The sequence below is a fragment of the Tupaia chinensis genome, unplaced genomic scaffold, assembly GCF_000334495.1.
Source record: "Tupaia chinensis unplaced genomic scaffold, TupChi_1.0 Scaffold143728_1, whole genome shotgun sequence".
Taxonomy (NCBI): Eukaryota; Metazoa; Chordata; class Mammalia; order Scandentia; family Tupaiidae; genus Tupaia; species Tupaia belangeri.
The window spans coordinates 1,486,613-1,503,709 of record NW_006203577.1 but is presented as its reverse complement, the minus strand read 5'-3'; the positions used below and the strand labels follow the sequence as shown (position 1 = coordinate 1,503,709).

General features: G+C 44.4%; 1 protein-coding gene and 1 pseudogene across 2 annotated transcripts in view; both read left to right on the top strand.

Moving 5' to 3' along the window:
• The window catches only part of ETV6 (ETS variant transcription factor 6), a 286,904-nt gene that overhangs the window by 182,655 nt on the left and 87,152 nt on the right, over positions 1-17,097 (top strand). The gene's annotated exons all lie outside the window — the stretch shown is intronic.
• On the top strand, positions 11,133-11,260 carry LOC114005386 (uncharacterized; annotated as a pseudogene).

Sequence of the window (17,097 nt, the reverse complement as noted above, 5' to 3'; positions counted from 1 at the left end):
TTTCCCTACCACGCCATTCTGGAATGAAGTCTGGGTTAGTGCCTCATACTCTTCCCATTGAGCCCCAAACTTTCCAGCCCTGAGTGGACTTCATGGCAGAGCTGGGTCCCTCTCCACAGGGAAATTTCTGTGATCCTATAATAGAGAAGTAAGATGGTGAGACTTGGAATTTCAGAACCAAAACTGATGACGGGGCTCTAGTTAGGTGTGTAACCATAGGTAGTCACTACATCTCTCTGCATTTAATTCCTTTATCTAACCTGAGGAATAAGAAAATTTCCCCCCTTGGGATTGGTAGGAGATTTAAATCAGATAAGTGTAGCAAAGCACTCCACCTGAAGTATACACAAAGGTTTTTGAGATATTTCCCCTGGAGCCTGTCATTGCAATTGGGTTGGCAATTACTAGGGTGTAGTTGTAGCTAGAGTCAGAGGAAAGGCTTTGAGGATCCTTTTACCCTCAGTTTCTGTGATCAGTGTTCAAGGAAGCTTTGCCGGGGCTTCTACTTTGTGTCTGACTGCCTGTTTCTTTACAGCCTTCACTCACTGCTTCATGGGGTCCCTCTGACCAGCAGGGCCTATGTCTTGAGTTTCGGAATGTAAGTCTCAGGTTGGTGGAAGGTTACATTTAAGAATATATGTGCCTGGGGACCGACAGCAAGAGCAGAAGAGGGGAGTGGTCATCTGAAGACTGAACAATATCCCCAGCCATTTTCGGGGGCACCCAAGAGTATCCAGTACTGCTCCCTCCACCTCCCTTCCCGTCCCTGTCACTCTGTGCTAATGACCATGTCCTGTGGGTATCCAGGGCTGAGCACTGCCCACAAACTTCCTGCTGTACTATAGTTACTTGTGTGTCTACACTACCTGCTAGAAAGTGACTCCTTGAGGAAGGGGCCAGGTCTACCGCATAATATGTACTTATAAACGTTTGTGAGGGGCCAGTAGGTGGCATGGTGATTAAGGCACTGGACTCCCACATGGCCACCAGTAGTTCACACTCTGGACCCGGCAACTTGAAAGTCACGGTGGGCCCGTGTGCATGCATGCCCCAAATCCTGAGAAGAACCTGGTGGAAAAGGAATTGTGCTATGGCCATACTCCCTAGGTAGTAATTTGTCTTTCCCTCTCTCTGTCTTTCTCTGTCTCTCTCCGGCAAGTGCCTGTGACCTATGGCAAAAAACTAAATAAAGAAATGCTTGTGAAGTGGAGTCATATTGATTTTAGGGAAAAGGCTCCAGGGAGGCCTTTAACAACAGGGACTAATGATACTATGTTGTCCAACACCTTACCAACCATACTGAATGTTCTTTGTTGTTATTAAAACATGTGTCCACAAGTCCTATAGACTGTATGGTGTGTGTGTGTTTTCACCCCTGAAAAAGGGGGTTCAAATTTAATTAAAATTTTAATTGATTAATTTTTAAATCAACAAATCAAAAGTGTATATATTTATGAGGTTTTGTATATGTATCCATTGTGGCATGGCCAGGTCAAGCTGATTAACGTATCTGTGTGTGTGTGGGCAGAGCATTTAAAATCTACTCTCTTGGGGTCAGCAAGTAGCATGGTGGTTGAAGTGCTGGACTCAGACCTGGCGGCTTGCTTTCTCACTTTCTCTCTGTCTGTCTCTGTCTAGTGAACACACGAGCCCTCTAGCAAATTGAAAAAATAATAACAATAATTATAAATAAAATTAAAAATAAGTAATTTTTTGAGAGGTTTTTGCTATGGGCATATGCACTTGCCAGACAGACAGAGAGAGACAGAGAAACAGAAAGTGAGAAATCCCCCCCCAGGGGGATAGCCACACCACAATCCCTTCTCCTCCATTCTCTTTAGGGATCTTGGGCACGCACGCACACACGCTCGGTGTGAGTTTTAAGCCACCAGGTCGGGTACGCAAACCGCGGTCAACTACATGGGAGTTCAGCGACATAGCCATTACGCTAACTACTGGTCCCCCAAATAAGTAATTCTTTAAAAAAAAAAAAAACCACTCTTAGTAATGTTCAAGTATGTATAACACTATAGTCACCTTGTTACACAAAAAATCTTCTGAACTTATTTCTCCTGCCAAATTGAAATTTTGTTGCCTTCGATCCTATTCCCTCGGCCCCTGTTCCCCAACTCAGAGTAACCACCATTCTACTCTCTGCTTCTGAGTTTATTTTTAGACTCACATGTAAGTGAAATCACGTGATGTTTTTCTTACTGTATCTGCTTATTTAGCATAATGCCCCTCAGTTTCATCCATGTTGTCACAAATTTTAAAATATTCTTCAAGATAATGAAACCAGTTCTTCACTGGAAAGAATTAAAAAGTGAGAATATTGTGTAGCAAACATTTTCTGACGGTTTTCTAGAATAACATTAGGTTTGCCTACTCTTTAAAGAGTATACATCATGGTTTTTATAATATAGGCAAAAAGACAGGTGGAATGAAAAGTAAGCTGTGATCATTAAAAATAGTCTTTTGGAGACCAGCAGGTAGCATAATGGCTATGTCACTGGACTCCCATGTCGTCGACTGCAGTTCAAGTCCTGGACCCAGTGGCTTAAACTCGTGCCAGGCACGTGTGCGTGTGTGCCCAGGATCCCGAGAGGAGAATGGAGGAGAAGGGATTGCAGCGTGCCCATCCCTCTGGGGGGGTGATTTCTCACTTTCTGTCTCCGTCTCTCTCTGTCTTTCTGGTGAGCGCACACGCCCTATAGCAAACAAACAAACAAACAAAAAACTCTCAAAAAAAAATTTGTCGTTACTCATCCCATGTGACATTTTTCATTTTTTATTAAGTGCCAGAAGGTGTATGCACTCAGTACAGAAAGAAAAAGAAAGCTTTCTGGAATGCGGTGTAGTCATGTCTCAATCCTTTCTCCTCCATTTCTTCTTCCCTTTAGGGGTTTATGTCCCTCTGAGTTTTTCCACCTGCCAAGGCTGAGATTTGACCATAGACAGCCATGTAGGTCCGACTTTCTCTCACTGTGCGTACGGGCTGTCCTACGGGGCCAGCCTTCTTCTCAGGTCTTCTCTACATTATCCTGATGAGACTTTCAGGATCAGGGTGGCAAATGTGTGAGTGAAGAAACAGATTGACTGTAAGAGGACAAAGTAAGTCTCATTGATGATTTTTTATAAATCCCAACCTTAGACCTTAGAATAAAAAGGAAAAATTAAAAAAAAAAATTAAGCTGTCTTATTTAGTTCATAGGCAACTCTGGCTATAAATATTTGCTATAGTTGGAAAAATAACAGGTTGTTTAATAAATTCGATCTGACCAAAAAATTCAAGTAATCAGAACGTTCCATTTCTGCAGCGTTCTGGTGAGCTGAAGGAGAGCTCGTGCTCCATTCAATTTGAGTGGTCTTGACAAAGCCTGAGAAATAGAATCATTCTTCAAGGGAAATTCTGGACTCCCCTTTAGGTAGCATACTGTCATACAGGCATTTGCTATAATGAAAGTACTGTTAGACCAGCAGGTGGCATGGAAGTTATGGTGGCTGGATCCCACATGGCTGACAGAGGGGTTCAAGTCTCAGATCTGGTGGCTGAATAGCACACCAGGTGCATGTGCGTGCATGCCCAGAAATCTCAAGAGGAGAATGGGGAAGGGATTCAGCCTGGCTAATCCCCCTTGGGGGCTGAGGGCAATTTCTCAGTTTCTCTCCATGTGTCCTATAGCAAAAATTAAAAAAAAAAAAAAAAAAAAGTAGAGTATTTTTTTGGTTAAACTAGTAGCATCTTACATACCTTACAGCCTGTTTGTATTAACATGATGTTGTAATCTATCTCGCTTTGTCATCGCAATGCCCCTTGGTGTACAGATGAGCACAGACCCAGAGAGGTTTAGGGTGAAGGTTGACCAGAGAACCTGCACCTACACTGAGCGTTCTCCCAAGCTCAGTCTGGCCCAGGGAAGCTGCTCGCAAGGAGTGAAAGCCAGCATGTGCCAGTGAGTAAGCAATTTGCTGACAAACCCATGGCCAAGGGAAGTAAAAGAACTTCTTTGTTCCCCTCCATGTCTGCCTATGCTGCTGGCCCTCAGCTCCCACCACCTTCCACCCCTGATCACATCCACCAACCCTTCTCCCCACTTGCCTCAGCCGTTGCTAGTTTCTGTGAGGGGCTGAGGAACTCTTTGTTTGTGCAGTAAGGGCTTCCTCCCAGGAAATTTCCTGTGTTGGAAACTCTGGGGAAACTTCCTGTCGGGTAGGCCACTGCCGGGGGCTGATAACGAGAACCACTTAAAGCCTTCAGACATCAGCCTCAACCAGGGGTGGAGTGGTCCCTCCCTGCTTTTCCAAAGTCTGGGAGGATGAGAAAGTGCAAGTGTACAGAAGCCTCAAGCGTCTCACTTGGGTGGTACTTTCCAGAAGCTAAATACTGCAGCTGTGATCTGCAAGTTCTCCATCAGCCCTCATGGTTACACGGGCGGTATAGGTTTCTAACAAGAATGGTATCTCCATGGACTTAGGGCTCTGGAAACCATCCGAAGGTTCTGGGCCTGATTCTTCCTACATCGTTTTCAGCTTATTCCTGTTACTCTTCAGTGCTGTGGATTTACGAGCACATCAAACATTTATTTTCAGCTGTCATTTATGAACTGGGAATTTAATTAACCCTTGTCCTTGTCGGATATGGTTGACTACATGTGCACTGTGGTTCACAGAACCACGGGTGTAAATCACCTGGCCCGTACATCCCAGGACAACTGTTCTTAGGCCACAGCCCAGAATTCTCAAGCAGGCTTTACAATCCCTTGCCCTAGTCTGGCCCTCTGGTGGATTATTTTGTTGTTTGCCGGCACTTGAGCAAAGATAATTATTCCTAAATCATCCCTTAGGATTGAACTCGGCTTTGACTATGTCCAGGGTTAGGGATTTTATAGGTTCCCCTAGCAGCTCTCAGAGCCCGGCTCATAGCTGAAAAATGTGGTCTCCTAATTAGTATGACTTTTCCCCAGTGACCTACAAGCTTGTTACTATTGGCCTGCCCTTGGATGATAAAAATAATTGACCCCCAGCTTCTTTGTTTTCATATAGGCAGGCAGATACTTGAATGACATCTTTTAATAGCTCATTTCGCCCCAAGTCCATTTCTCTGCAAGTTTTTAAATAGGTGTGTGTTTCCTGGTGTATGGGTTAGCATAACCTTTCCTCATGAGATGCACCAGATCTGACGGAAGCTTCAGTCTCTCCAAAGTTCTGCCACAGTTTGGTGTTGTCTCACTTTGTTTACAGAAAATAGTCATTTCAGCATCAGGATAAATCAGTAGATTGGAAGCATTATCTTCACGTGGGGTTTTGTGTCCTGGTCCACATTGCAAATTGGGTGAGCATGAAAAAAATGGTGTGTATATGTGTGTGTGTATATATATATATATAAAATTTTTTTGGAGAGGTTTTTTGCTATTGGGAGCATGCACACACATGTGCCCTGCGTGAGTTTTAAGCCACTATGTTCAGGCCTCGAACCGTGGTCGACTACATGGGCGTCCAGCAACATGGCCATTATGCCATCTGCTGGTCCCAAGAAATGGTAATTAACCAGGAAGAAATAGGTGGACAGCGAGAAGCCTGCCTGTTAGACTTCTAAAAGACAGAAACGGCTTTCCTCTTTGTATGCACAGTATTTTATGATTTTTGGCAAACAGTCCCAGTACATGCTTTTTGAAGGAATGAGCCATAAAAACCCAAAGGGAGCACATTATTGGACTTAGAACATGTGAAAATTTTGAATTCTTCAACTTCTTTGTAAGAGTAAGCAGTCTTCATACAAAGTGAGTATCGATCTTAAAACAGTGAGTTACCAATTATCAAGGTTTCATGTAATGTACTTACATAGGCTAGGAAAAGTATTTTTCTAAGAATGCCTTGGGATAAGCTTTATATATGAAAATGCAAAACGGTGATTTAGTTTGGGCAGTTGGAAGAAGATTGAGAATAGGATCTGTTTAAATAGTCTGCAATATGATTACCTTTTTGTGTGTGTGTGCTACAGAGCATGTGCCCTCACTAAGGAAATACAGAGAGAGAGAGAGAAAGAAAGTGAGAGATCAACCCCCAGGGAAATGGCCGTGCCGCAATCCCTCTCTTCCCTTCTCCTCCTTGGATTTTGGGCATGGATATGCCCACACACCTGGTTTGATTTTCAATCCGCAGGGTCTGGGACTCAAGCCAGTCTCCACCAGGTGGGAGTCCAGATCTTAACTACCATGCCACTTGCTGGCCCTTGTATTGCAGTGTGAAGTCAGGTGTGAAAGCGCTCACCAAGTTCAGATTTGGGAGCATTTCAGATTTGGGACTAGGGAAGCTCAGCCTGTATTATCACTATTGTCATTCTGGTCATCATCATCACCGTCATCATCTCACGGTCTTCTCCAAATTATATTACAATTCCTTAGGACTCTGCTAGGTATCATTATATTTTTTGGAAGTCTGTTAGTGTTGTAGAAGGACTTTGGGACTCTGATCTGATTTCTTGTTCTATTTTGCTGTTCCATAAATTCTTTTAACAGATATTTATTGTGTGACTACTGTATACTGTGAGATGTGAGGATATACCGGTGACCAAAACAGATACAGCTCCTGCCTTCCTGCTGCTAACAGTGAAGGAGGGAGATGGGCGCTTACCATGGAATTCACGCCGTCATGCAGTCCACATAGCAACCAGCATCATCTTGTGGAATGTCAATCAGACATGTTACTTCCGACACCAAAACGTCCGCTGGCTTCCAGTCACACGTAGAAACATGCTGAGTTCTCTGTGTAAACTGCCAGGCCCTGTATCATCCGGCTCCTATAAACCCTGCAAACCTCACCTTCCTCCTCAGTCATCTTTTGTGCGGCTCATTCTTCTTCAGCCATCTGGGTCTTCTCGCTGTTCCAGGAACACTCCGATTATGCTCCTACCTCAGGGCCTTTGCACTGGCTGTCCTCCTGCCCATACAGCTCTTCCTCCAGATATTGTCGTATCACTATCCCTCACCTTGCCCAGATGTCTGCTTAAATACTACCTCTGTAGAGAAACATCCCTGAAACCGCTCTATCCAAATGGTGCCTTCTTTACTCTCCATCCCCTTGACACTGCATTATTTTCCTTCTTAACGATTTTCACCTTCTGATCTGTCATTTCTTTTTAGCTGGGCGATGACCCTTAGGTGCCTGTTCCCAATGGCTGTTCTGAATGCAGAGGGCTAGAAGCAATTCCCTGTAGTGTAATTGGGTAGGAGCCTTGCTGTCTCACACAGGACTCCAGAAGTCCTGGCTCTGGGGCAAGACTTAGGAGTCTGCCCTCAAAGAAATCCTATAGTCTCCTTTGAAGGCCTTATGAAAGGGGCCTCAGCTTCTACCATTCATCACAGAGATTTCCACTGGATTCCATATATTCCAGGGTTCCTCCCCCTTGCTCTCTCCTAGATCTGGGGCTCTCTGCATCGACCCAGTTCCATCAAATAAATATCCAATCCCCTGCCAAGGGAAGCAGTCACTGGACTGGGGAGGATGGGATAGGGACATCCACCTTTTGCTGTTAACCTCCCCTGTTCCTCTCCTGCTTCCAGGGGGTACTTGGAACTCCCAGATTCTGAGGTTATTTGAGGTTGTTTTAGGAAAACCAGCTTGTTTTTTGGTATCTCCTCTGTAGGCAGATGGCGTTCAGCTTTAACACTAAGTTTACACCAAATGTCTATCTGCTTTCTTGCCTCCAAATTTGGTGTCTCTCTCTCTCAACTTCCATTGCTTCCTCTGCCATTTAGTCTCCTGGTGGCTTTGTACCTTTCGTATTCCTCTAGGTGGCTTAGAGGGATCTCAGATAGTAACAGAGACAGACAAGATATTTCTCATGTATTCAGTTACGCATGAGGTAAAAGCATTGACCTGGCAGCGTTAGTTACTTTGAAAGTGTGAAATGCAAGGATCTGACCTACTCCATGGCCAGAGGAGACTTTTAAAAGCATAGTAAGAGTTAGTCAGATAAGAGGATTATTTCTGGGAAGGGGACATAGGGTATGTGAAGGTCCCGAGACTGGAGTAGGATTTGTTTCACAAGAAATGGAAAGGCAGCACAAATGGGCATTTGGTGACTTTGCTATGGAAAATCAAAAGATTATGGAATTACAGGAGGCAGAGCTGGCTCTGTGGCCTAGTAATTAAGGGAGCCAGATCCCACATGGCTGACTGCATGGTTAAAATCCTGGTTTTCACAGCTAAAAAGAAACCACGCCAGGCAAGTCCATCCTGTGGTGTGGTAGTTAAGGCACTGGACTCCCACATGGCTAAGCACAGTCTAAGTACTGAACCTGGCAGCTTAAAGATCACATCACATCCATGTGCATATGTGCTCAAAATCCCAGGAGGAGAATAGGAGAAAAGAGGTTGCATTGCGGCCATCTTCCCTGGAGGAGAGGTGATTTCTCACTATTCCTCTCAGTGTCTTTCTCTCTCTCCCTCTCTCTGGCAAGTGCATGTGCCATATGGCAAAAACCTAAAAAAAAACAAAACAAAAAACATAGCGACCTGTGCATGTTTGCCCCAGATCCTGAGAGGATAGAGAAAAGGAGGGGAAGGGATTGAGGCATGATGGTGCACCATGGAGAGTGCTTTGTTTCCCTCTCCCTCCCCCTCTGTCTCTGTCTGTCTTTCTCTGGCAAGTGCATGGGCCCTCTGGCAAATTTTCTTTTTTAAAAAAAGAGAGAATTGCAGGAGGCAAAGATGGTGATATAGCATGAGACAGTCGTGTTAAAGGTTTTGTCCTTTATCCTCAAAACACCAAGCAGCCTTGTCCACGTAACCACAGACCTCGCAAACCTTTGGTACTTTTATAAACCAGGCACTGTAATATCTATTTCATAGAGTTGTGGGCATTAAACGACATCATGTGTATACTATATTGACTGAAAACTGTCACAGTTGTTTGCTGAATTCGATCTTCTCGGACAATGACAAGTCACCACAGCTGCTCAGAAAAAGCACAGTATAATCAAAATGTCAGGTTGAGGAATAATCTTCGCCATCAGCTGAGTGAAAGGTATGAAGTCAGAAACAGTTGAGAGGCCTTGTTCTGGGACCCAAAAGTCTAGTTACAGGGAAGTTTCAATTGTCCACACCCAGACAATGGTGGGCTTGTAAGATAGTATAAAGGTTAGAGGAAAAGAATGCATAGACCAGTATTCTCACTATCCCAGAAAGGGACTACTGTGTGGAGCTTTAATGAGCTTGTCAGTTGGTTTCTGTGAAGGAAGTGGGCACCAGGAAGAGATGGATATTCCCCATTTCTGCCCTTAACCTTTGCCTTATGCAATTTAAGCTGTTAATGAAGTTCTAGGTTTTTCTATTAAAAAAAAAAAATGTTTCCTGATTTTTTTTTTTTAAGAGAGAAACAGAGAAAATCAAAATGAGAAATTATCTCCTGGGGGGATGGCCACACTACCACCCCTTCTCCTTCATTTTCCTGTCTTGATTTTGGGCATGCACACACGTGTTTTTCAAGCTGCTGGATCTGAGACTCAAACTGCATAGTCAGCCATGTGGGATCCAGCACCTTAACCTCCACCCCACCTGCTGGCCCAAGTTTTAATACAGTTTATTTGAATTGTAACATATTTATTATTTTAAAGAATTCTCCAAGCAGTTGCACCTTCAGTGTAGGGATAAATCGATCTCTTGAATTCTGTGTATGTACGAACCTTCAAAAAGGTCATGCAAAATGCATATTGTGAAAAAAATATGCAAGGATTTCACCCTTTTTTTGTACAAAAATAAACTTTTTTTTTTGAGAGGATTTTTTGCTATAGGGCGCGTATAAACTTGTATTTTTATTCCATTTTCCCATAATTTTTGGTCAGAGGCATTGTGTGCTTTCAAGTAAGAGAGAGAGAAAGAGAAACTACCTCCAATGGGGAATGGGGTGTGGTCACACCTTTTTCCTCCATTTTCCATCCCATCAGAGTATGGAGCATGTGCATGTGCCTGGCATATTTCCCAAGCTGCTGCAGGCCTGGGATACGAACCAGAGTTGGATGCGTGCGATCCGGCTTCCTAACCACTGCACTATGAGTCTGGACCTCCACGAACTTTTCAGAGTACCCTGGTACATGGTGTGTATTTGGCCTGTTTCTAGTCAGCGCCAATGAAACTGGTAAGCTCAACGCTGTGACCTCATGCTCCAGGTCTGGGAGTGAGCCTTAACTCAGGAACTGTCATTTCCAGACTCACTCGACATTTCATGAAAGCAGTAACTTTTAATAGGTCTCAGTGACGATGTTCCCCAGTCTAAGCAGACAGAGTTGTCACACTGGACAATTGTCTTGGGGTTTTAGAATTCCTTCTGGAGTTTTAGGTGCAGACAGATCCTGAGACCTACAAATTTCAGATTGCCAGGTGCATTTATGTTGTAAAACAACCCATGAAAAGGCAGTGTGGTTCACATGCAATTGTGATTAGAAGGAATCGTGTTGCTTTTTACAGCTCTGTGGAAATGATTATATAATACTTGCGGTTGTAAGTGGTAGCCGAGCAGGCACCTACTTAATTTTGATCTTAAAAGAATTTCAAAGAGAGTAAATGCACACTAGAGAGTAGATGGGTTTTCAGAGTCTATTTCAGCATCACTTTTTATTTAACACATGTAGAAATATGTAGTAGTAAAGACAACTAGTCGAGTGAATAAAATACAGATATATCCACACTGGATTATTTTTTTTAACTTTTTGCAACGGGGCGCATATGCTCATCAGAGAGACAGACAGAGATAGAGAAGGAAAGCAAGAAATCCCCCCCCCACCCCAGGAGGGATGGCCACATTACAATCCCTTTTTCTACATTCTCCTCTCAGGATTTTGGGCACATATGCACGTGTGCCAACGTGATTTTCAAGCCACCAAGCCCATGATTCGAACTGCACAGTCAACCATGTGGGATCCAGCTGCCTTAACCTCCACACCACCTACCAGCCCCACATTGGCTTAGAGTTAACACACACATGGTCAGGCTTCTTTCCAGTTAGGAAACAGTGGCTCTGGACAGAGAGCTTTAAGTTTTCAGGGCCCATCAGACAGTGAGCAGGTGAGGCTTAAAGAGATGAGGTTGACCACTGTACCATGAAAACTCAAAAATAAAAGTTTGTTTAATTCACACTCTGGTTCTCTTTCCCATCAAATCTGAACCTGGTCTTGGTGGTCGCACGAGGAGGGAAAGAAACACTGAAACCGGCCTCTGGTGGTGTAGCCTGGCTGCACCCTGGGGCTGGTTTCAGACACACCTTCCCTGGAGACAAGGTGGTGCAGGGTAAGGCGGCTGGACCCCACAGGGCCGACTCCTTTGTCTTCTAGGCCTGTGTTCCTAGGAGCCGGCTCTGCAGAGCTGGGAGACAGGAAGGGACAGCACAAGGGAAAGCAGGATTTCTGGTGGCAACAGCTAATGTTGTAGCTCTAAGTGGCCTATAAAAGAGACTCTGGGAGATAAAAAAAGTTTGTTTTATTTGCTTTTACATTTCTGAGCCTGTAGCAAAGTGGATGAGCAGGAAAGGGGCGGTCTCATAGTAAAATAATTATGTAAAGACCAACCAAATAACCACCTTTAGGTTTTATTCACTGGCAACAACGACGTATATTTAAAGAGGAAGGCTTTACCTAAATGGTTCTATTTAACCCACCACCTTCTCACAAGGAAACAGGACACACCTGTCTAGACGTGTCTTTGGTGCTGGGGCAGTGGACATTTGATTGGATTCAGTAACTGTATTTCCTTTTTGGAACTAAAATAAATATATATATATATATATATAGGTGGTACCAGATCACCTTCTCTTACCCCAAGAAATTTTGCAGCGATAGGAATTACTTCTCAAATTTGACAAGCCAGTTACTAGACCTACGTTTTTGCACCTTAGACATTCTTCTAAAGTAATAGGAGCATATACTTTTATCTTTCATATCTTGCTTTTTCCCCCCCGCCGTCCCAGTGATCATCAGCAATCCACATACCCATAAATCAATAAAGGCATTGTGAAGAAGAAGCATACAATTCCCTTGAAAATGAATACCTACAAGGCACTCATAGACTTTTTCAGTGTGAATCATTTTTTGCCATCAAAGGTGATTGTTCTCAAATATTTGATAAGAGAGTAGCTTACATGATAATTTATCCCAGAACTTCAACTGTGTGACAGGTATGGGGGGGGGTGGAATTTGATCTCCACAAATTGTTATTGCTGTATGAGTAACTCTAGCCTTAATGTGAATTTTATATTTTTCTCCAAAATTCTATCCACCACAACCTCCATCCCTTTTCCCCATGGGATAAAATAAGAAGGAAAAATTACCTGACAAGGTATAGAGGAATGCAAAGTGACACCGAAGAGGTTAATAGCAGGCAGTAAAGAAAATAATAGAGGGGGGGCTAGCAGGTGGCATAGTGGTCAAAGTGCTGGACTCCCATATAGCTGACCACGGTTTGAGTCCTGGACTCGATGGCCTGAAAATCGCACCAGGCATGTGTGCGTGTGTGCCCAAAATCCCAAGAGGACACTGGAGGAGAAGGGACTGTGGCATGGCTATCCCCCCAGGGGGTGATTTCTCCCTTTCTGTCTCTCTGTCTCTCTGTGCCCTATAGCAAAAACCTCTCTTTAAAAGAAAAGAAATATACTCCGGACAAGTGTATGTATATGCCTAAAATCCTGGCAAGATGGAAAAATGGAGGAGGAGAGATGGTGGCATAACCATGCCCTGTTGGAAGGTGCTTTCTCCCCCACCCCCTGTAGTAAACTCATACAACCCCTGGCAATTGAAGGTATATAATGGAAAATTGAGAAAGGAACATCTAAGAAGGAAAAGGATGGCCTTAAACCAGAAAAGTGGGAATTAAGTTTCCAATTTATCCAGCTATAACTATAGAAGCATATCAACTGTTATTTTTTTTTATTTTAATGAAGTGAGTGATAAGGAGAATCCTAATAATGGATCATTTCCAAGCATTAATACATTTTGATTTGAGGTACATTTTTATTTTCCCTTTTTATTTTTATTTTATTTTATTTGAGAGATTTTTGCTATAGGGTGTGTGTGCTTGCCAGACAGGCGGAGAAAGACAGAAAAAAAGCGAGAAGTCACCCCTCCGGGGGGCTAGCCACACCACAATTCCTTCTCCTCCAGTCTCCTCTTGGGATTTTGGGCACACATGCACATGTGCCAGGTGTGAGTTTTAAGTCTCCTGGTCCAGGCCTTGAACTGTGGTCACCTTCGTAGGAGTGCAGCTACATAACCATTACGCTATCTGCTGGTCCCAAGGTACATTTGTGTTTACCGTGAACTGTGTATTTTCTTTCTCATGTATGGATTTTAAACTTTTTTTAATGAAACAGACATGCCTCAAAGTACATGTTCAATTCAGTAGAATCAGCTCTTTATCCCTAGTTTAGTTCCTTCCTGCATCCCACTTTGGGTTGGGAGGGATTGATATCTGCAGATAGCCCTTTAGCTATAAATAAGCCCACATTCCCACCACATTCCCAGTTTCCCTGCCCACCATAAAACCCTAACCTTGGCTTGTGCTTAGAAATTTTACCTAAAGACTTTGATGAGCTGGTCCTAAGCATGGATTGTGAACATAACCCTTTATTCTCCCCGTTCCTTGTGGACTACGATGTCCCAGAGTGAGAGTCAGCAGAGCAGAAGTGAACCCACAGCACCTCGGGTTTAAGTTCAACTCTCAAGTCCATGTAGACGGCCCTTGACTGTAAACCCATAGAGAGAAGCATACTTTTGCTTCATAAAGAACACAGAAGACCAATAATTCAAATGCATTTTCAAAGACCTTCAAAGAGCCTGGGGTGGCTTAGGAATGGAAGGTGCACTTGTGAATGTCTTCGTCTAAATCAGTGGCCCTACAGCTGAGATCCAAGTACCTGTGTGCCCTCAGCCATGGCTCCTAAGTGTTATGGAGGCTTAAAAAAGTCTACATGTATGCTAATAGAGGAGACCATACCAAGACATACCTGTGGTGTCTTGAGATTCTAGTTGGTAAGATTGATTGAAAACATGTATGACTGGGGCCAGCAGGTGATAGGGTGGTTAAGGTGCTGGATTCCCACATGGCTGACTGTGGTTTAAGCTCTGTACCCAGAGAATGGAAAGTCATACTGGATGTATTTGTGTGCTCAAAATTCCAAGAGGAGAATGGAGGAGAAGGGCTTGCATCGTGGCCATCACCTCCACCAGGGGGAGGGGGTTGACTTCTCACTTTCCCTCTTTCTGTCTCTCCTCAGTAACCACACACACTCTATGGCAGAAACCTAAAACAAAGTATGACTGTCATGGTTAGTAAGATCCACATGTCAGATTTTCCTCTCTGTTCTTAATGAGGATTACCATGGAAAGGTATATTGGGTCCATCTTTAATAATAACCTATACATTCTGGAAGATTTGAAATCATTATTTTTTTCTTATTTGCCCTTATGGATTTACAGTAGGACTCGGGTCAGGTGGACATTCCTGGTCATGGTCCAGTCTCTGTGGGTGACATTGCTGAGGGATGGCCATCCACGTCTGCTTGGAAACTTCTAAAGATGGAGATTCTCTCTGTTTCTCAAGCAGCCCTTGCCACTTAGAAACAGCACCAATTTTCAGAAAGGTCTTTATAAAAAAAAAGGAAAGAAAGGTCTTTAAATTCCTAGATGCCTGACATTTACTGAGACAAAGCTTCATGCCACATCCATAGTGGCGAGACAGCAAATAACTGATTCTTGGTTTTTCCCCCTTTGTGTTCTTTTCCTTCCCCACTCTGATCATAACCTGGATGTTGTTGGTAACAAGAGCTCAACCTCAACCAGCCTTTCTACTTTTACCTCTTGCTCTGGTGGTCTTTATATTACTGAGCTCATTTAGAATCTAACTAAAAATGAGAAATGCTTGGGACCACCAGTTGGTGTCATGGACTCCATGTAGTCAACCGTGGTTCAAGTCCCGGACCTGGTGGCTTAAACTCACGCTGGGCATGAGTGTGCGTGCCCAAGATCCTGAGAGGAGAATGGAGGAGAAGGGATTGTGGCATGGCCATCCCCCCTGGGGGGTGATTTCTATTTTCTGTCTGTCTCTGTCTTTCTGGCGAACGCACGCACCCTATAGCAAAAACCTCTCCAAAAAAATTAAATGACAAATGCTGTTTTTATAAATATAAGTCCCAACAATCAATCGGAAAAGGAAAGGCCATTTAGCAAAGGCCAGTGATGATTCCAAGAGGCGGAGTCTTTTGGAACACGGTATGTGACCCTGTCACTGGACTTATCTGCTTATCGTCTGGTTACACAATTTCCAGCAAAGACTTGCTGCCTTTGAAAATACTTCCCGGCCCTTCCTTTGGTGACTGCATTTCCACCATTTACAATTTGCTCCTTAAGCATGGATTTTTGTTAAAAAAAACCACACCTAGACAGGGGTCAGCTCACTAAGCTCCCACTGGACATTCATCATTTTCAGATCCCTTTCTGGAAGCCTTGGTTTAATGAGTGGTAGTAGGGAGAGGAAGCAGGGGTGCATAGATCACCAGGATACAGGTCTCTAGGGGACACAGAAGGGAGGGAGAGGTGTTAAGAAGGAAAGAAGAAAAAAAAAGGTACCACTTCTGATGTGCACATGCTGTGTGTTTCTCAAGCTACCAGTTCCAAGATTCAAACTGTGAGCCATGTGAGATCCAGTCACCTTAACCACCACGCCATCAGCTGACGCGAGGACCAGCACTTTCACACGTACCATTTTCACAACGATCCCTGGGAATTGGGATCTCCTTTTTACAGATGAGGAAGCAGAGACAGGAGACTAAATGACCCACCTGGTCATAGGTGAATTGGGTTCAGGCCTGGGGTGTAAACCACAGCTGCCTACCCCAAGACCTATGCCCAGTCTCTTCTCCCATGATGTCTTATGCTATCCTCAGATGGAAAAGGGGAGAGCACGGGAAAGCTGAACTGAGTTGCCAGCTTTAGAATTTTGCAGAAGCCATACTCTGTCCGAAAACATCACTTTGCAATCATTGCAGGTGACCGTAAGAAATATCCTGATCCAGCTCATTTTAAGCCATGGCTTTCTTCTACCTGAAATTGTCTGGCATTTAAAAATATTTTACACGTAACAAGGTGTTCGTTTATAGGGAGCTCTCCTCCCTTTTTACTCTTTCCTTACTGTCAGACACACCCTCTCTTATGGAGTGGACTGTGCACACACTCTTCACATGACTTTTGCACAAATCTTGCCTCGTGGCAGAAGGCTGGTGAAGATCCGCGCCAGGACCCTTCCTCTGAGTCCTTCCTTGTTGGCTGTCCCCTGTTACCCTCCAGCACAGTGAGCTGTCCGCCCATTTCCTGCATGCGTTCCCTTAGGGAATGATATGGGAATCGTTTTAGGTATCCCCCAAACTAGTCCCAGCTACTAGGCCAGCACGGCCTCTTTCACTGCGCCCCCGTACTCACTCACACCAATTTTCGTCAGGGCTGTTTCCTGCCCCTCCACCTGAGACTTTGGAGAGAGCACTGGGGTTGTGGGATCCCCTGTGGTCCCTGGCAGACCTCCGTGTTTTCCCCAAAGTGGGCTGCCACCAGACTGGCCAGAGGATCCTATCAGAGACTGGTTTCTCACCACCCGCCTTTGGTATTCGTTCACAGCAACCACAGAACCATGCTTTCTCTATGAAGTACACATTCCTGGGACTATAACAAAAGGCTTCTGTGAGCCTGAGAGCAGCAGGGGAGGGTACAGTGTGAAGGCCTGAAGATTTAAAGGGTTCATTTCTTCCGTGCTGGGGACTGCATTGTATTTGAATGCAGTTTGGAGTCTGCTTCTCTACTGTGAGGGGAAATAGAAATCTGCCCTAAAGCTGCACAGGGCCCCAACTGGTCTTTATTCTCATAGCTCAGTGACTTCCTGCTCCCCCAGTGGTAGCAACAGGGGCTCCCTGAAGTTCAGGAGCCCCAGGAAACCCACTGTGGTTGCCTCAGATCGGAGAGCCCAGTCTGGCAGCTCTGGGCCCTGGGCTCAGCTCTGGGCCCTGGGCTCAGCTCTGGGCCCTAGGCTCTGCTCTGCAGAGAGGCTACTACCCCGGGCTCC